Source organism: Ranitomeya variabilis, chromosome 2 (genome assembly GCF_051348905.1).
Source record: "Ranitomeya variabilis isolate aRanVar5 chromosome 2, aRanVar5.hap1, whole genome shotgun sequence".
Taxonomy (NCBI): domain Eukaryota; kingdom Metazoa; phylum Chordata; class Amphibia; order Anura; family Dendrobatidae; genus Ranitomeya; species Ranitomeya variabilis.
This window is the reverse complement of record NC_135233.1, coordinates 368,879,602-368,900,611: the sequence shown is the minus strand read 5'-3', so window position 1 is coordinate 368,900,611 and position 21,010 is coordinate 368,879,602. Positions and strand designations below refer to the sequence as shown.

General features: G+C 43.0%; 1 pseudogene; it reads right to left on the bottom strand.

Annotated features, from left to right (window-relative positions):
• Nucleotides 1–20,183, bottom strand: part of LOC143803776 (olfactory receptor 6C3-like) — a 60,607-nt pseudogene extending 40,424 nt beyond the window's left edge.
• Between the last annotated feature and the right edge of the window lie 827 nt (nt 20,184–21,010).

Sequence of the window (21,010 nt, the reverse complement as noted above, 5' to 3'; positions counted from 1 at the left end):
AGTCGGCCCTTAGGGAACTTACAGCCTGGAATCAAGTCAATAGCACAATCACAGTCCCTATGCGGTGGAAGGGAACTGGACTTGGGCTCATCGAATACATCCTGGAAATCTGACAAAAACTCAGGAATTTCAGAAGAGGGGGAGGAGGAAATTGACATCAAAGGAACGTCACCATGAACCCCCTGACAACCCCAACTAGTCACAGACATAGATTTCCAATCTAATACCGGATTATGCACCTGTAACCATGGGAAACCCAGTACAATAGCATCATGCAAATTACGCAACACCAGAAAACGACAATCTTCCTGATGGGCTGGCGCCATGCACATGGTCAGCTGTGTCCAAAACTGAGGTTTATTTTTAGCCAACGGTGTAGCATCAATGCCCCTCAAAGGAATAGGACTCTGCAAAGGCTGCAAGGGGAAACCACAACATCTGGCAAATTCTAAGTCCATTAAGTTTAAAGCGGCGCCTGAATCCTCAAATGCCATGACAGAAAATGACGATAATGAGCAGATCAGGGTCACAGATAACAGAAATTTAGGTTGTACAGTACTGATGGTAACGGAACTAGCGATTCTCTTGGTACGCTTAGGGCAATCAGAAATAACATGAGCAGAATCGCCGCAGTAAAAACACAACCTATTCTGACGTCTGAATCCTTGTCGTTCAGCTCTAGACACAGTCCTATCACACTGCATAGGCTCAGGACTCCGCTCAGAAGACAACGCCATAGTGTGCACAACTCTGCGCTCGTGCAAGCGCCGATCAATCTGAATGGCCAGAGACATAGAATCACTCACACCAGCAGTCGTGGGGAACTGTTATGGACTGGTGATTTAGGAGCGACATGCAACGAGCTCTGAGCAGGTGGTAACTATACTGACCGCAGTTCCTGATCTCAACACAACACTAGAAGTAGCCGTGGGATGTTCCTGTCACTCCCTAGACACCTCGTCACAGCCTAAGAGCTAACTACCCCTAAAGGTATAAATAGGAAAGCTATCTTGCCTCAGAGAAAATCCCCAAAGGATAGGACAGCCCCCCACAAATAATGACTGTGAGTGGAGAGGGAAATGACATACGTAGAATGAAACAAGATGTAGCAAAGGAGGCCACTTCTAGCTAGATAGATAGTACAGGACAGAACACTGTGCGGTCAGTAATAAAAACTAGAAAAAGTCCACCGCAGAGAATGTAAAAATCTCCACACCTGACTAAAGGTGTGGAGGGCAAAATCTGCTGCCCAGAGCTTCCAGCTTAGCTGAATAGATACATACTGATAAGCTGGACTAAAGAGAAAAAACATAAAATGTGCTGAACAATAAGTCCACAACAAGTGGACTGCAAAAGGACAAGCAAGGACTTATCTTTGCTGAACTGGTCAGAGTGTCAGAGAAATCCAAAAGAGCTGTGACTCCAAGCAGGAACAATTGACAACTGGCATTGAGTGAGGGATAAGGCCAGACTAAAATAGCCGAGCCAGAAAGACGATCAGTGGAAGCAGCTGCTGATGCTAAATCCAAGAAGCAGCCATACCACTCAAAACCACCGGAGGGAGCCCAAGAGCAGAACTCACAAAAGTGCCACTTACAACCACCGGAGGGAGCCCAAGAGCGGAATTCACAACAGTACCCCCCCTTGAGGAGGCGTCACCGAACCCTCACCAGAGCCCCCAGGCCGATCAGGACGAGCCAAGTGAAAAGCACGAACCAAATCGGCGGCATGGACATCGGAGGCAACAACCCAAGAATTATCCTCCTGGCCATAACCCTTCCACTTGACAAGATACTGAAGCCTCCGCCTCGAAAAACGAGAATAAAAAATTTTCTCAACCACATATTACAACTCCCCCTCAACCAACACCGGGGCAGGAGGATCAACAGAGGGAACAACGGGTACCACATATCTCCGCAACAAAGATCTATGGAAAACATTGTGGATGGCAAAAGAGGCTGGAAGGGCCAAATGAAAAGACACTGGATTGATAATCTCAGAAATCTTATAAGGACCAATAAACCGAGGCTTGAACTTAGGGGAAGAAACCTTCATAGGAACATGACGAGAAGATAACCAGACTAAATCCCCCACCCGAAGCCGAGGACCAACACACCGACGGCGGGTAGCAAAACGTTGAGCCTTTTCCTGAGACAACGTCAAATTGTCCACCACATGAGTCCAAATCTGCTGTAACCTGTCCATCACAGAATCCACACCAGGACAATCAGAAGGCTCAACCTGCCCTGAAGAAAAACGAGGATGGAAACCAAAATTACAAAAGAAAGGCGAAACCAAAGTAGCCGAACTGGCCCGATTATTAAGGGCAAACTCGGCCAACGGCAAGAAAGTCACCCAATCATCCTGATCAGCAGACACAAAGCATCTCAAATAGGTTTCCAAGGTTTGATTAGTTCGCTCAGTTTGGCCATTTGTCTGAGGATGGAACGCCAAAGAAAAAGACAAATTAATGCCCATCCTAGCACAAAAGGCCCGCCAAAACCTAGAAACAAACTGGGAACCTCTGTCAGACACAATATTCTCCGGAATGCCATGCAAACGAACCACATGCTGAAAATACAATGGAACCAAATCAGAGGAGGAAGGCAATTTAGGCAAAGGTACCAAATGGACCATTTTAGAGAACCGGTCACAAACCACCCAGATAACAGACATCTTCTGGGACACAGGAAGATCCGAAATAAAATCCATGGAAATATGCATCCAGGGCCTCTCAGGGACAGGCAAAGGCAAAAGCAACCCACTAGCGCGGGAACAGCAAGGCTTACCCCAGGCACAAGTCCACAGGACTGCACAAAAGAACGCACATCCCGCGACAAGGAAGGCCACCAAAAGGACCTAGCAACCAAATCTCTGGTACCAAAAATCCCAGGATGACCGGCCAACACCGAACAATGGACCTCAGAAATTACCTTACTTGTCCATCTATCAGGAACAAACAGCTTCCCCATAGGACAGCGGTCAGGCTTATCAGCCTGAAATTCCTGAAGCACCCGCCGCAAATCAGGGGAGATGGCAGAAAGAATCACCCCTTCCCTAAGAATGCCAACCGGCTCAAGGACTCCAGGAGAATCAGGCAAAAAACTCCTAGAGAGGGCATCCACTTTAACATTCTTAGATCCCGGAAGATATGAGACCACAAAATCGAAACTGGAGAAAAACAGGGACCATCGAGCCTGTCTAGGGTTCAGCCGCTTGGCCGACTCGAGGTAAATCAGATTCTTATGATCGGTCAAGACCACAACACGGTGCTTGGCTCCCTCAAGCCAATGTCGCCACTCCTCAAATACCAACTTCATAGCCAACAATTCCCGATTGCCGACATCATAATTGCGTTCCACAGGCGAAAACTTTCGGGAAAAGAAGGTACACGGTTTCATGAAGGAACCATCAGAATTCCTCTGTGACAAAATGGCCCCTGCCCCAATCTCAGAAGCGTCAACCTCAACCTGAAAAGGAAGTGAAACATCCGGCTGATGCAACACAGGGGCAGAAGTAAATCAGCGTTTAAGCTCCTGAAAGGCCTCAACAGCCGCAGAGGACCAATTCGTCACATCAGCGCCTTTGTTCGTCAAATCGGTCAGGGGCTTAACCACACTGGAAAAGTTGGCAATGAAACGACGATAAAAATTAGCAAAGCCCAAAAATTTCTGAAGGCTCTTCACAGATGTGCGTTGAATCCAGTCATGAATGGCTTGGACCTTAACAGGATCCATTTCTATAGACGAAGGAGAAAAAATAAACCCCAATAAAGAGACCTTCTGAACTCCAAATAGGCACTTAGACCCCTTCACAAATAAGGCATTTTTCACGAAGGATCTGGAATACCATCCTGACCTGCTTCACATGAGACTCCCAATCATCGGAAAAAAATCAAAATATCATCCAAATACACAATCAAGAATTTATCAAGATAATTGTGGAAAATATCATGCATGAAGTACTGAAATACAGAAGGAGCATTAGAAAGCCCGAAAGGCATCACAAGGTATTCAAAATGGCCTTCGGGCGTATTAAATGCAGTTTTCCATTCATCACCCTGTTTAATACGAACAAGATTATATGCCCCTCGAAGGTCAATCTTGGTAAACCAACTAGCCCCCTTACTCCGAGCAAACAAATCAGAAAGCAAAGGTAAAGGGTATTGGAATTTGACAGTGATCTTATTAAGAAGGTCATAATCAATACAGGGTCTCAAGGAGCCATCCTTCTTGGCAACAAAAAAGAATCCCGCTCCCAATGGTGATGAAGACGACCGAATATGCCACTTCTCCAAAGACTCCTTAACATAACTCCGCATGGCGGCATGCTCTGGCACAGACAGATTGAAAAGTCGGCCCTTAGGGAACTTACAGCCAGGAATCAAGTCAATAGCACAATCACAGTCCCTATGTGGAGGAAGGGAACTGGACTTGGGCTCATCAAATACATCCTGGAAATCTGACAAAAATTCAGGAACATCAGAAGAGGGGGAGGAGGAAATTGACATCAAAGGAACGTCACTATGTACCCCTTGACAACCCCAACTAGTCACAGACATAGATTTCCAATCCAGCACTGGATTGTGTACTTATAAACATGGAAAACCCAGTACAACAACATCATGTAAATTATGCAACACCAGAAAACGGCAATCTTCCTGATGTGCTGGAGCCATGCACATAGTCAGCTGAGTCCAATACTGAGGTTTATTCTTGGCCAACGGTGTAGCATCAATACCCCTCAAAGGAATAGGGCTCTGCAAAGGCTGCAAAGAAAAACCACAGCGCCTGGCGAATTCTAAGTCCATTACGTTCAGGGCAGCGCCTGAATCCACAAATGCCATGACAGAAAAGGATGACAATGAGCAAATCAGGGTCACAGACAGGAGAAATTTAGGCTGTACAGTACTGATGGTAACAGATCTAGCGACCCTCTTAATACGCTTAGGGCAATCAGAAATAACATGAGCAGAATCACCACAGTAAAAACACAGCCCATTCTGACGTCTGTATCCCCGCTGTTCTGCTCTAGTCAAAATCCTATCACATTGCATAGGCTCAGGACTCTGTTCAGAGGACACTGCCATATGGTGCACCACTTTGTGCTCGTGCAGGCGCCGATCAATCTGAATGGCTAGAGACATAGATTTGCTCAAACCAACAGGCGTGGGGAACCCCACCATAACATCTTTAAGGGCTTCAGAAAGACCCTTTCTGAAAATTGCTGCCAGATCATCCTCATTCCATTTAGTGAGCACAGACCATTTTCTAAATTTCTGGCAGTATAATTCTGCCGCTTCCTGACCCTGACACAGGGCCAACAAGGTTTTTTCTGCATGATCCACAAAGTTAGGTTCGTCATACAATAATCCGAGTGATTGAAAAAATGCATCTACATTAAGCAATGCCGGATCCCCTGACTCAAGGGAGAATGCCCAGTCCTGAGGGTCACCACGCAGCAGAGAAATTACTATTTTAACTTGCTGAATGGGATCACCAGAGGAACGGGGTTTCAGAGCAAAAAACAATTTGCAGTTATTTTTAAAGTTCAAAAACTTGGATCTATCCCCATAAAACAAATCTGGAGTAGGAATTCTAGGCTCTAAAGCCGGACTCTGAACAACATAATCTTGGATAGTCTGTACTCTTGCAGCAAGCTGATCCACACGAGAAAACAAACCCTGAACATCCATGCCAGCGCCAAAATCCTGAACCACCCAGAGATTAAGAGGAAGAAAAAAGACAAAACAGACTAAAGAAAAAAAAATGGCTCAGAACTCTTTTTTTTTTCCTTCTTTTGAGATGCATTTAACTCATCTTTGGCCAGTTGTACTGTTATGGACTGGTGATTTAGGAGCGACATGCAACGAGCTCTGAGCAGGTGGTAACTATACTGACCGCAGTTCCTGATCTCAACACAACACTAGAAGTAGCCGTGGGATGTTCCTGTCACTCCCTAGACACCTCGTCACAGCCTAAGAGCTAACTACCCCTAAAGGTATAAATAGGAAAGCTATCTTGCCTCAGAGAAAATCCCCAAAGAATAGGACAGCCCCCCACAAATAATGACTGTGAGTGGAGAGGGAAATGACATACGTAGAATGAAACAAGATGTAGCAAAGGAGGCCACTTCTAGCTAGATAGATAGTACAGGACAGAACACTGTGCGGTCAGTAATAAAAACTAGAAAAAGTCCACTGCAGAGAATGTAAAAATCTCCACACCTGACTAAAGGTGTGGAGGGCAAAATCTGCTGTCCAGAGCTTCCAGCTTAGCTGAATAGATACATACTGATAAGCTGGACTAAAGAGAAAAAACATAAAATGTGCTGAACAATAAGTCCACAACAAGTGGACTGCAAAAGGACAAGCAAGGACTTATCTTTGCTGAACTGGTCAGAGTGTCAGAGAAATCCTAAAGAGCTGTGACTCCAAGCAGGAACAATTGATAACTGGCATTGAGTGAGGGATAAGGCCAGACTAAAATAGCCAAGCCAGAAAGACGATCAGTGGAAGCAGCTGCTGATGCTAAATCCAAGAAGCAGCCATACCACTCAAAACCACCGGAGGGAGCCCAAGAGAAGAACTCACAAAAGTGCCACTTACAACCACCGAAGGGAGCCCAAGAGCGGAATTCACAACAGGGAACCCCACCATAATATCTTTAACGGATTCAGAAAGACCCTTTCTGAAAATTGCTGCCAAGGCATCCTCAATCCATTTAGTCAGCACAGACCATTTTCTAAATTTCTGGCAATACGATTCTGCCACTTCTTGACCCTGACACAGGGCCAACAAGGTCTTCTCAGCATGATCCACTGAATTAGGTTCATCATACAATAACCCTAGCGCCTGAAAGAAGGTGTCTACATTAAGCAAAGCCGGATTCCCAGATTCCAGGGAAAATGCCCAATCCTGAGGATCACCACGCAGCAGAGAGATGACAATTTTAACCTGCTGGATGGGATCACCAGAGGAACGGGGTTTCAGAGCAAAAAACAGTTTACAGTTATTTTTAAAGCTCAAAAATTTGGACCTGTCCCCAAAAAATAAATCAGGAGTTGGAATTCTAGGCTCTAAAACCGGAGTCTGAACGGTGTAATCGGAAATACCCTGTACTCTAGCAGCAAGTTAATCCACACGAGAAGCCAATCCCTGAACATCCATGCCAGCGCCAAACTCCTGAGCCACCCAGAGGTAAAGAGGGAAGAAAAGACACAACAGACTACAGAAAAAAAAATGGCTCAGCACTTTCCTTCCCTTCTTCTGAGATGCGATTAACTCATTGTTGGCCAGTTGTACTGTTATGATCTGGTGGCCTAGGAGCAGCATGGGACGTACTCGGGAGAAGGTGATACCTGTACTAACCGCAGACCCTGAACTTAACACCGCAACTAGAAGTAGCCGTGGAATGTACCTAACACTCCCTAGACATCTCGACACAGCCGGAGGACTAAATACCCCTAGAGATAGAAAAGGGAAAACTATCTTGCCTCAGAGAAAATCCCCAAAGGATAGACAGCCCCCCACAAATATTGACTGTGAGAGGAGAGGGAAATAACATACGCAGACTGAAATCAGGATTTAGCAAAGGAGGCCGCTCTAGCTAAATAGAAAGGATAGGACAGAGTACTATGCGGTCAGTATTAAAACACTAGAAAATATCCACCACAGAAAATACAAAATCTCCACATCTAACTAAAGATATGGAGGGTATATCTGCATCTCCAGAGATACCAGCTTGGCTGAACAAATCCTTATACAGACCAAGCTGGACAAGACAAACATGGAAAAGAACTGAACAATAAGGCCCACAGCATGTGGACTGCAAAAAACAAGGCCAGAACGTATCTTTGTTGAAATGAACAGCAAAGCAGGAGAGACCAGGAAGGGATGTGAATCCTCCAGGAACCATGGACAACTGGCACTGACTAAAGGGTCAAGCAAGACTAAATAGCCCAGTCAGGATTGCAATAAGTGGACACACCTGATGACTGCAGCGATCCAAAGACAGCAGCGCTACCACTTATAACCACCGGAGGGAGCCCAAGAGCAGAATTCACAACAGTTTGCCTCCAAATTGTCCTTTAAGGGGAAAATTAACATCAGGCTGTGAGTTGAGTCCACTAAGTTTGCATCTCGCTACTTGGGTACCTTCAAGGTCCTCGAACAGGTTAACCCTGTGGTCTACCGTCTGGCTCATCCTCCACACCTAGGTATCACCGACACCTTTCATGTGTCCCTTTTAAAGCCCATACACATGTCCCGGTTTTCCGAGTCATCTGCCGGGACATTGGTTCATCTACGGACGATTACGAGGTGAACGCTATTTTGGGGTGCAAGGTGGTACGTGGCAAAAAATGTTATTTGGTGGACTGGAGGGGTTATGGCCCAGAGGACAGGTCCTGGGAGCCTGCTGAGCACATTTGAGCTCCCCAGCTCATTGCTGCCTTCAAGCATAGTGAGGTCCAAGCAGGGGGCCCTAGGAGGGGGTAATGTTAGGTGTCGAGTTCCCGCCGCTGCACAGGGGGAATCTCGAACCATGTCTGCTGCGGTCTCTCATTCTCCTCCAGCCGCAGTGGAGCCTGTTCAGCGGAGACGTCGGTCCCAGCATCTGGCTCAGGCTGATACTGGATGACTGGTTACTACTGCCCTTCCAGGCTCTGTCATTGTAGCCAGCAATGTTCAGCAGCGAGCAGGTCTTTCTGGAAATAAGTCCCGCTTTTCCCATACTGAGCATGCCCACGGGACGACCTCCCATTGGAGGTCTGGGGTCACATGCTCAGGTCCTGTAGCAGCTCCTATTGCACCACCAGGAAGGTCCTTGTCTGCTACAGCTATAAAAGGTTTGCATGGCCGCACGGCCATGCACTAGTATCAACCTATGTTTTGAGCCTTGCTACTGTGTGGGCATGTTTGCATGAGGTCAGGGTTGGCTGAAATAAGCCCCTAGAATATCGGCACCTCCGGTGAGGAGTTGTTTGTGTGCTATGCTGACTGCATGACCACAATTTGCTCTGTTTGGTAGCTGTGTTCCTCTGTGAGGTTAACAGGGCACAGCGTTTCCCTATCCTAGCAATTCTGTAAAGTAACAGAGTTCGCTAATACCACCTTATAGCGCCGCCAATTATTATCAGCAGTTTCCTCTCCTGCACGGTGGACCCCGGGTTGCGAACGCACCTACTATTACATATATTTATACTCGGTGTTCCAACCCTAACATATATATATTTATATATATATATATATATATATATATATATATATATATATACAGTACAGACCAAAAGTTTGGACACACCCTCTCATTTAAAGATTTTTCTGTATTTTCATAACTATGAAAATTGTACATTCACACTGAAGGCATCAAAACTATGAATTAACACATGTGAAATTAAATACTTAACAAAAAAGTGTGAAACAACTGAAATTATGTCTCATATTCTAGGTTCTTCAAAGTAGCCACCTTCCTTCAGTGTGAATGTACAATTTTCATAGTCATGAAAATACAGAAACATCTTTAAATGAGGTGTGTCCAAACTTTGCTTTTGGACATTCCCGTTTAAATAGCACCAATGTGCTACCTAAAATTATAAAAAAAGCATTCTTACTGTGATATTGTTTGCATTACTTGAGAACTGCAGCCTTCATCACATGCTGATTGATCACAGCCTTTGTATCAGTGTGATAGAAATCTGAAGGATGTAGCTCATCAAGCTCAACTTTGAGTACTGCAGTGTAACAAGCCCCACTATGAAGGCTGTTGCCCATCTGGCCCTGTGGTGAAGGCTTCTGACCATATGGAACACAGGCTTTAGCACTCACATGAAATAAACCGTATCATAAAATTGCTGGGGAACACAACGCTTGGAGTGGAGAGTGGTGCTGGTCAGATTAGTAAGTATGCTTTTTTTATTTGAAATCAAATAATAACGCTGGAGAGACAGAAAGCGCAAATAGTGTCTTAACTGATAAACAAATTAAATACAAATGGAACAAAATATTGTAGGTGTGGTCACCTGATAGGGCTGTGACAGTCACATATCATATAAAAGCATGAAAAGGCTGCTGCTGGACCACCGATAAAGTGAAATGCAGAAAATGACAGTGGTTGAGAGTCTGCACTGCCCAAGGTTCAAAGGTGTAGTCACCCACAAGGTTAAAGCATGAATGCGGTTTATTGTGTCATCATTAGGACCAAACCACAATGATAGCAATCAACCATCATTGTGGTTTGGGAAAGGTCATCACATATCAGTTCATACATAAAAGAAATATATGTACCCTTTATGACCTTGGACATACTGGTACATCTAAGGTCGTCCAACTGCTTCGGCTCTAAGCTTGCATCTTTCCTGGCACATGTCATATACCTCTAACAGCCATGGGTGGAATTGTGATACATCCATGGCTGCTAACATGTTAAATGCTGCTTCAATCACTGACAGCAGAATTTAACACAAGCGCATTGGAAGCGCGTCACAAACTCCACCCATCGACGCCCCTGTCACATGATCGTGGAGCACTGATGGGTTGGCATGGGAGTCTGCAGAAGACCCCCGTGCTTGTCATTGTAAATGATGATATGTGTTGCACAAGAGACCTGAAGATTGCAGCTTCAAGTCTCCCAAGAACTCTACTGAAGCAAGTAAAAAGTGAAAAAACAAGTTTTAAAAAATAGTTTAAAAAACTAAAAAATATAGAAATTCAAATCACCGCCCTTTTTCCAAATTCAAAATGAACTAATAAAAAATACATGACTGCTATTTCTGCATTCAGAAATGTCTGATCTATTAAAATATAAACTAAATTAAGCCAATCAATAAACAGCGTAAAGAGAAAAAAATGAAAACTCCAGAATTAAGTTTTTGTTTGCTGCAACATTACAATAAAATAGAATAACAGGCAATGAGAATATCGTAGAGTTGAAACCAAAAGTTTACATACAGTATCAGCGTCGGACTGGAGCACCTTGGGCCCACCAGAGAAAATAATTCTTGGGGCCCACAATGTAGCTACATAGAAATAAATACAAGACCACCAATTGTGTGGTAAAACACGCTAATATCAGGGTATAATATAAGGTTGTACATGACTTAATTATGTAGCATGAGTTGGGGCATCCCCCCTCATAGAATATAATGTAGCCCCCTCAGAATATAATGTAGCCCCCTCATATAGTATAAAGTAGGCCCCTCACAGAATATAATGTAGCTCCCTAATATAGTACAATGTAGCCCCCCATATAGTATAATGTAGCCACCCCATATAGTATAATGTAGCCCCCTCATAGAATATAATGTAGCCTCCTGATATAGTATAATGCAGTCCCCTCATAGAATATAAAGTAACCCTCCACAGAATATAATGTAGCCCCCATAAAATATAATACAGCCCTCTCATAGTATAAAGCACCCCCTCATATAATATAATGTAGCCCTCTCATAGAATATAATGTAACCCCCCTCATAGAATATAATGCAGTCCCACATAGAATATAATGTAGCCCCCCATAGAATATAATGTGGCCCCATCATATAGGATAATGTAGCCCCCTCATAGAATATAATGTAGCCTCCCTCATAGGGTATAATGCAACAAGCCTGATATAGTATAATGCAGCCCCCACAGAATATAATATAACCCCCTCAGAGTATAATGCAACCCCCTCATAGAATATAATGTAGTCCCATCACATAGAATAATGTAGCCCACCTCATATAGTATAGTGTAGCCCCCTCATATAGTATAATGTAGCCCCCTCATATGCTTTTGTCCTAACCTTGCAGATCCCTCGCTCAGTATGCACAGAGAGTTGCTCATCAGGATTTCGAAAATCCAGTCGAGAAGGAGAAGCGATCTGCTGCTACAACTGTGTTCCCTGTGCAGCAGGAGAAATCTCAAATACAACTGGTGTGTAGAAATTGAACATTTTGAGGAGAAGTTCATCTCTTTATATTTTTTATTCAACACTTTTGTATGCATAAAGAAAGTATAGTTATAGTCTTCAAAACTTTATAATTAATAAAATGAAATGTTGTATTTCATGTTTTGCTGGCTGTTCTGTGGATTATGTGTCACGTGACATCATATTTGTTTTATTTTATTTGTGCCCTCTTCACACAATACTTAGGTTATCATACATGAGCCCACGTACAGTGGGGAAAATAAGTATTTTATACACTGTTGATTTTCCAAGTTTTCCCAACTACAGAAATGGTCTGTAATTTTTATCATAGGTATACTCCAACTGTGAGAGACAGAATCTAAAAATTAAAAAACAGAAAATCACATTTTATGATTTTTAAATAATTAAATTGTATTTTATCACATGAAATAAGCATGGGATCACCTACCAACCAAGAAGAATTCTGACTTGCAGACCTGTTAGTTTTTCTTTAGGAAGCACTGCTACTCTGCACTCATTACCTGGATTAATTGCACCTGTTTGAACCCATTACCTGTATAAAAGATACCGTTTCATACTTTATCAATCACACTCCAACCTCTCCACCATGGCCAAGACCAAAGAGCTGTCTAAGGACACCCAAACAAATGTTAGACCTGCACAAAACTAGGATAGGCTGCAGGAAAATAGGCAAGCATATTAGTGAGAAGGCAACAACTGTTGGCATATTTATTAGAAAATGAAAAAGCACTAAATTACTGTCAATCTTCCTTGGTCTGGGGCTCCATGAAACATCTCACCTCATGGGCAAGGATGATTCTGAGAAAGTTCAGCACAGAACTACATGGGAAGACCTGGTCAATTCTGAAGATAGCCTTGGACCACAGTCTCAAACATTACCATTAGTAACACATGATGCCGTCATGGAATAAAATCATGCAGTGCACGCAGAGATCCCCCTGCTCAAGCCGGCATATGTCCAGGCCCATTTGAAGTTCACCAACATGATCCGGATGATCCATATGAGGCATGGGAGAAGGTCAATTGGTAAGATCGAACCTAAAGAACTTTTTGGTATCAACTCCACTCGACATATTCGCAGGAAGAAAAAGGATGAATACAACTCCAATAACACTGTCTCAACTATGAAGCATGGTAAGGGAAACATCATATTTTGGGGGTGCTTTTCTGCAAAGGGGACAGGACAACTGCACCATATTGAAGGAAGGATGAATGGGGTCTTGCATCACAAGATTTTGGCCAACAACCTCCTTCCCTTAGTAAGAACATGATGGGTCATGGCTGGGTCTTCCAGCATAACAATGGACCGAAAAACACAGCCAGTATAACTAAGGAGTAGCTCCGTAAGAAGCATTTCAAGATCCTGAAGTGGCCTGGCCAGTTTCCAGACCTCAACCGTATAGAAAATCTTTGGTTGGAGCTGATACTCAATGTTGCCCAGCGACAACCTTGAAACCTGAAAGATCTGGAGAAGGAGTGGGCTAAAATCCCAGCTGCAGTGTGTGCAAACTTGGTCAAGAACTACAGGAAACGTCTGACCTCTGTAATTGCAAACAAAGGTTTCTGTACCAAATTACCAAATATTAAGTACTGTTTTTCTATTGTATCAAAACTTTTTTCATGCAATAAAATGCAAACTAATTATGCAAAAATCATACAATGTGATTTTCTGGATTTTTTTAAATTCTGTCTCTCACAGTTGAAGTTAAAAAGTTACAGAGCTGTCCATTTTTTGTAGATGGGAAAACTTACAAAATTGGAAGTGTATCAAATACTTATTTTCCCCACTGTATGTTCCTCAAAAGGGCACAGGCAGTATAAACAGACTGTGTCCAATCCAGCTTTTCTGTGGATTACATGCCACATGTCATCACATTTGTTATATTTTAATTCTGGCCTCCTCACAGAGTACTTAGGTCATCATACATGAGCCCGAATACAAGAGCATACAAGCAGGAAAAACAGACTGCACAGGTTTAGACATCTGACTAATATGTAGGGCAAAGAGACGATAAAGGGATAATATTGAGATCATAATTGTGGATGTAAATTAAATTGAAACTATAGAAGATCCAGAAGTGGAAGAAGAGTCATGGCCATGAATGAGCAAAAGACAAGTAGAAGGTGGGTGTTGGAGTAGTGATATTGCAACCACTAGGTGCAGCGCTGGCAGGTAGTGTCATCAGGATATAGCAAGAGGTCTGTACACTGAACAACAGTATAGTTAAGAGGATAAACAGTTAACATAGTCAGGATATAGCCAGAGCTCGGTACATGGAGCAGCAGTAGGATCTTGAGGATAAACAGCAGGTGGGAAGAAGCTAGACTAAAGGCTGGGAACTCAATAATTTTGCAATGAAGGAAGTGCATTGCTAGGTTTAAGTAGGGTTCTCAATCGGGAGAACACAGGTTGAAACAATCAAGAACTTGAGGTTGAGACATCAGGAACTCAGGTTGAAGACATCAGGAACAACACAGGTACTACACGGTAATCCTCTGACAATGGTGGAATAACAAAATCTAATGTTGCCATAAGCCAAAAACAGAGAGACAATGTGAGGAATGGAAATTTAATGCTAAACCTGTGATGGTGAGTCACTTCTCATGACCAAACCATGAGTCAAGGTAGCTAAGGAGCCCAAGGTCAGTAGCCAGGAGGGTACATAATAAACAGAAGGAAGAGACAAATGAGCAAGCAGGTGACGTTCCGAGGTTAGAATACCAGGAGGATAGCGAATCGGAGCAGAAGGAGTTAAACAGATGGATGGTCAGAACGAGGTCCAAGGTCAGACAGAGAAAGATCTATAACAGAACGCAAGTCACACAGAGACAAACCACACAGCAGCTGATTGTATGTCTGGTAGAGGTCTGAAAGTAACAGCTCAGTTAAGTAGCCTGGCAATCACCTGAAAAAATGAACACTTGGAGACAACCAGCACCTCTCAGTTTCAGATTGGACGGCTGAGTTGTCAATCAACACACTGACAGCTCAGCACGCACCTACACCAAACTGGATGACTAAGCTGTCAATCAAAGTACTGACAGCTTCAGCATGCCCCTGTACTTGATTGGATGACTGAGCTTTCAATAACTGCATTCCAGCCACTTTGAGGGGTGGAACCTTGACAGTACCCCTTCTTTAAGGGGGTCTTTGGACCCCTAGTCTTCATAGGAAATTTTAGATGGAAGTGTCTGACTAACCAGACCTTGACATCTCAATCTAGGACCCAGTATCTCTCCTCTGGTCCATATTCCTTCAAGTGGATGAGGTATTGGACAGAATTTTAGACCTCATACTCCAAGCCACTGTCGACTAAAACCAGAGGATGAGGGGATGAAGAAGACAATGCCAATGAGACAATCTCCCTTAATAGGGATTTATGGAACACGTTAGGGATGCAAAGGAATGGAGGCAGTTTTAATCTAAATGCCACGGGATTACCACTTCTAGGATCTCATATGGACCAATAAACTTTGCACCCAACTTTGCTGACGGAACTTTAAGTTTGATGTTCCTGGATGACAATTAAACCTTATCCCCAGTCTTAAAAACAGGAGCCACTAAATATCTTTGGTCAGCCTTCCGTTTTTGGTGAATCTGAGCAGTCCCAATTTTTTTTTAACCTCCCTCGAGAAATTCCCCAGTCTCTTTACGGTAACCTCCACCATAAGACATTCAGAACTAATCCTACAAAGTTCACCAAAATGGAGATGAAAATCATAGTTACAGAAAAACAGTGAGGTTCCAGTAGACTGATTTACTCAACTGTTAAAATCAAACTCAGCAAGAGGTAAAAATGAAGACCAGTCCTCCTGCCGAGTCACCACAAAGGACCTTAAAATTTGTTCCAAAGATTGATTTGTCCTCACAATCTGACTGTTGTTTTCAGGGTGGTAAGCAGATGAAAATGACAAGTCAATACCGAATTTACTACAAAAAGTTCTCCAGAAATTAGAGACAGATTTTTCTCCTCTCTTGGACAGAATGTTCAGAGGGATCCCATGTAACCTTACGATATGAGAAATAAATAACCTGGAGAGTGTCTCTGCATTAGGTAATCCTGTCAAAAGAAGAAAATGAGCTTGTTTGCTGAATCGGTCAACTACCACACAGGTAGCAGTTTTCCCAACAGACAGAGGCAAATCTGTAATGAAATCCATAGATAAATGGGTTTCTGGACTTTCTGGAATTGGCAATGGAGCCAATTACTCAGTGTGAAGTGTGCACAAACTTCACAAACAGATACAAAATTGTTAATATTATTATGCAAAAAGTCTAGCAATGGCTTTCCATGTAGCAGTAACCTCAGGATGACTACTCAAATAGTAAATCATGAAATTCCTTTAACACCTGCAATCTTAAGCGCACAGGCACAAATAATTTGGACCATGAAGTAGCAGAAGGAGCCAACGACTGGACTTTACAAATTTCCTCTTCCAATTCTGAGGTTATCATAGAAACAGCAATACCCTGAGAAATTATAAAGGATGGAGGTTCTGGACGAAAAACTGAATTGAGACTATAGATAATGCATCAGCTTTCACATTCTTAGACCCCAGCCTAAATGTAATAGTAAATTTAAACCTTGAGAAAAACAAGGATCATCTTGCCTGCCTAGGAGTTAACCGCAGATTTGTTGTAAACTAGATTATTGTCATCAGTGACCCTGTAACTGGATGAACCGCCCCATCCAAAAAAAGTCTCCATTCCTGAAAGGCCAATTTAACAGCAAGTAACTCCTGATTCTCAACATCATAATTCTTTTCCTATGGTGAATTTTTACTCATGTTAGTCAGAGTTTTGGGCCCCTGCGATAAAACAGCCCACACTCCGACTTCCGAAGCATTCACCTCCACAATGAACAGTTTTGGAGATCAGATTGGATCAGACTGGGAGCAGACATAAAACACTTTTTTATTTTATGGTCAGTATGGTGTATGGTCAGTAAGAGGTTTAGCAATCTGAGAAAAATCCTTGATAAATTTCCTATAATAGTTGGAGAATCCCAGAAAACGCTGCAAAGCCTTAAGATCACGAGGTAGAACTCACTCAATTAAGGCCTGCACCTTCCCATGGTCCATCTCAAACCCTTCTTCTGACAAGATGAACCCCAAGAATGAAATTTCCTGAACAGAAAAAACACATTTCTCTAATTTAACAATCAAAGTATTTTTAACCGTGATTTTGTTTAGTTCTCAGAAATTGAGGCTGGAACAGAGATCCCAATCTTTCTTTTTAACAAAGAAAAATCCAGCCAGCACAGAGGAAGAGGAAAGACAGATATGACCCTTCCGTAAAGATTTGTTAACATATTCTTTCATGGTGGTCCGTTCAGGCCCCGACAAACTGTAAAGGCAAGCTTTAGACAATTTGACACTAGGACTAAGATCAAAAGCACAATCATAAGGATGATGGGGAAGTAGTATCTCCTCCTCTTTTTCTAAGAACACATCTTCAAAGACCTTCAGGTATTCCGGCAGACCCTTCAGACTAGCAGAGCATATTTTTACAGTTTTTAGACATTTTTTCCAACAATTGAGGCTACATTTAACAATCTCATTCTGTCACCAACCAATAACAGAATTGTGAATCTGCAACCATGGAAGCCCCAATACCAACCCAGCAGGTAAATTATCCAACACAAAAAAGGAGATGGAATCAAAGGGAAGTGCTCTCACTTAGAGAGTGAAATCCATCATTACCCTCTTGATCAAATTTAATGTTTTGTCAAGGGCAAAGATTTGAATGGGTCTTTGTAAACTAACTGTCTCGAATTCTAACATCAGAACCAGTCCCAAATCACCAAATCAATGAAGTTATCATCAGACCACAGTCAATGAACGCCAATGTTGATAACACTTGGTTCTCGAAGGATAACGTCATATATATGAGTACTTTATCAGAGGAAGAAAAAGGTACCTGGGACTCTAGGTGACCTCCTCATCCGTCATCCAGATTCAGACATTCTCTCAACGGTTTTCTAGTCCGAGGATAAGTTGGGCAATTGTTAAGAAACTGTCCAGAGAGACCACAGTAATGACAGAGTCCGAGATCTTGACTGTCTTTTCTTCACAATGCGAAGACTGACAACTCTAACTTCCAATGGCTCCACCTCCGGTAAATTGACCTGCACCAGGTAAGTATAATGAGCAGCCTGCTGTTCACCCCGTCTCTCACGGATTCTATGGTCTATTGATATTGCCTGGGTGATGGCCTCCAACAGAACACAAGATGCATTGTGAAGGACCAGAGCATCCTGATCCACAGATATCTGCAGAACCTCAGTGCACCACTGCTGGAACTCAGTACAGTAGTCCTCAGATGTGCGACCTTTCCATGCCAGGTTTATGATCTTAGCCTCAACGACCTGGATCCTGTCGAGTTTGTCATGTATCAGACCTATACTGTCAAAAAAGGTGTCACAGAAAACCGTTCTGGGGCCTGTGGGGACAAAGAAAATGCCCAGGTCTGAGGAATCCCTCGCAGTAGGGATATGATTATTCCCACCCTGTGGAACTCCTCCTCTGATGACCGGGGAAGGGTAAAAAATAACCTACAGATATCCCTGAATACCATACACTAGTATCGCTCTCCTAAAAATGTATCAGGGAGGGCTATTACGGGTTCGGGAGAGACCAACTGTACATCAGAGAGTACTGACATCACAGCTACTGCAGCCAGTGGAGGGCTTTAGAGGGTCTTCCTCAACTTAATTATCTGACCCTACAACTGATATTGCAATGATTCCAGACTCTGGCATCCCTTAGTCAGTTCCTGATTAATCTGCATCAAGTTCACCACCTGGTCACAAAGAACGTAAACAGGCTCCAACCTGGCAAAAAAAAATGTATTGGTCAGACACAATGTGAGTCTGAGTCACTTCTCATGGCCAAGCCCTGAGTCAGGGTAGTCAAGGATTCGAAGGTCAGAAAGCAGGAGGGTAGGTCATAAATAGAAGGAAGAGACAAAGGCATAGACAGATAACATTCTGAGGTCAGAATACCAGGATTATAGCCAATTAGGGGAGAAGGGGTTAAACAGATGGATGGTCAGAACGAGCACCAAGGTCAGGCAACAAAAGATCTGTAACAGGAAGCAAGGCAGAGAGAAACAAACCACACAGTAGCTAAATATACGTCAGGCTGAGGTATGGGAGAAACAGATCGGTTACGTAGCCTGGCAATCACCTGATATAATGAACTCGTGGAGACAGCCAGCACCTTCCAATCTCAGATTGTACAGTTCAGCTGTCAATCAACATGCTGACAGCTCAGTATGCCCTTGCATCAGACTGGATGATCAAGCTGGCAATCAAAGTACTGACAGTTTGAGCACGCCCCTGTAGCAGATTGGATGGCTGAGCTGTCAGTAAAGGCATCTCAGACACACTGAGGGGTGGAACTGTATCAGGACCAAGAATAGTTAAGACTGTCCATGCCTAAACTGTAGTAGATGCCCCTTCTTTTGAATGGGGTCCTTAAAACAGCAATCTCAATATAAAACAATAGCAATTACAGAGGAAAGTTGTCTGGTGCCAAACCTGTTGCTATCAGTTAATAGCTAAAAGTCCTCACTCGGAGATTAGGCCGATTTCACATTAGCGTTTGTAGCAGCTGCGGAGGGCTGCGGACTTCCTCCTCCTCGTTTTGGCGATGCGGCGACCAGCGTAAACGCAGCTTGTAGCAATTTCCTTTTTTTTTCCGCATCGTCAAAACGACGCATGCGGAAGCATCCGCATACAGCCGCACGACCTGCGTACCTAATGTTAAAGATAGGTACACAGGCCGCATTCCGGCCGCATGCAGAAATAGGCGGAGCTAGCGGCGGAGGTGCAGCTGAGGGCGGGACTTCACAGAGGAAGTCCGCAGCCCTCCGCAGCTGCTACAAATGCTAGTGTGAAACTAGCCTTAGTTAGTCAAATCTACTACACACAGTAAACCTCATATACTTAAAATATTATAAAGACTGTTTTTGTTCTAAAATATATTGAAATTAGGAACTGTGTTAATATGTCAAACATTTGACAGTACTTTTTTTTTTTTCTTAGATATGAATAATTGTATTATCTGCCCTGAAGACGAATGGCCCAATATAAAGAGAGATGAATGTGTTCCAAAAGTCGTCATTTTTCTATCATTCTCAGATCCCTTAGGAGTAACACTTACAATGTCTTCTGCCATCTGCTTTACCATATCAGTAGTAGTAGGGGGCATATTTACAGTGTACAGAGACACCCCCATAGTCAAAGCCAGTAATCGAGATCTGAGTTACATTCTGCTTTTATCTCTTATGATGTCATTTCTGTGCACTCTGATGCTGATCGGCCGACCAACAACTCTGAGCTGCATCGCTAGACAAGTAACTTTTTGTATTGTTTTCACTGTATCTGTTTCCTCAACTCTGGACAAGAATATTGCAGTTTTAGTGGCCTTCAAATCCACCAGGCCTGAAAGCAAATCATGGCCAAAGTTTCAATTACCTAAAGTCATCATATTGCTCTGCTGCCTAAACCAATTTACAATCTGTGCTATTTGGCTGAGTGGATGGCCACCTTTTCCAGAGTCAGATACACATACCGAATTAGGTAAGATAATATTACAGTGTAATGAAGGATCAGCCTTTTACATTCAACATGGCTCTTGGATACATCGGTCTTCTAGCGTTCTTCAGTTTTAGTCTTCTGTGTAAGGAAGCTGCCTGACCGATATAATGAGGCTCATCATATTACTTTTAGCATGTTGGTCTTCTGTGCAGTCAGGATCACCTTCATACCAGTGTACCTTAGAACCAAAGGAAAATACTTGGTGGTCATTAAGATATTTGCTATATTGACATCAAGTCTTGGTCTTCTGGTCTCTTTATTATGAAATACTATATAATTATTCTAAAGCCAGAAATGAACTTTCGAGATAAAATACATATTAGATCTATGCAGAGTTCATATTTGCACAAAAAGACCAGATAATGGGAAAAAATTCCCTACAAGATATATATATATTTATATATACATATATATATACACTAGATGTTTCCAGCCAGCTAATGCTCCGCACGTTCATTGCTATCTAATTAATGCTGC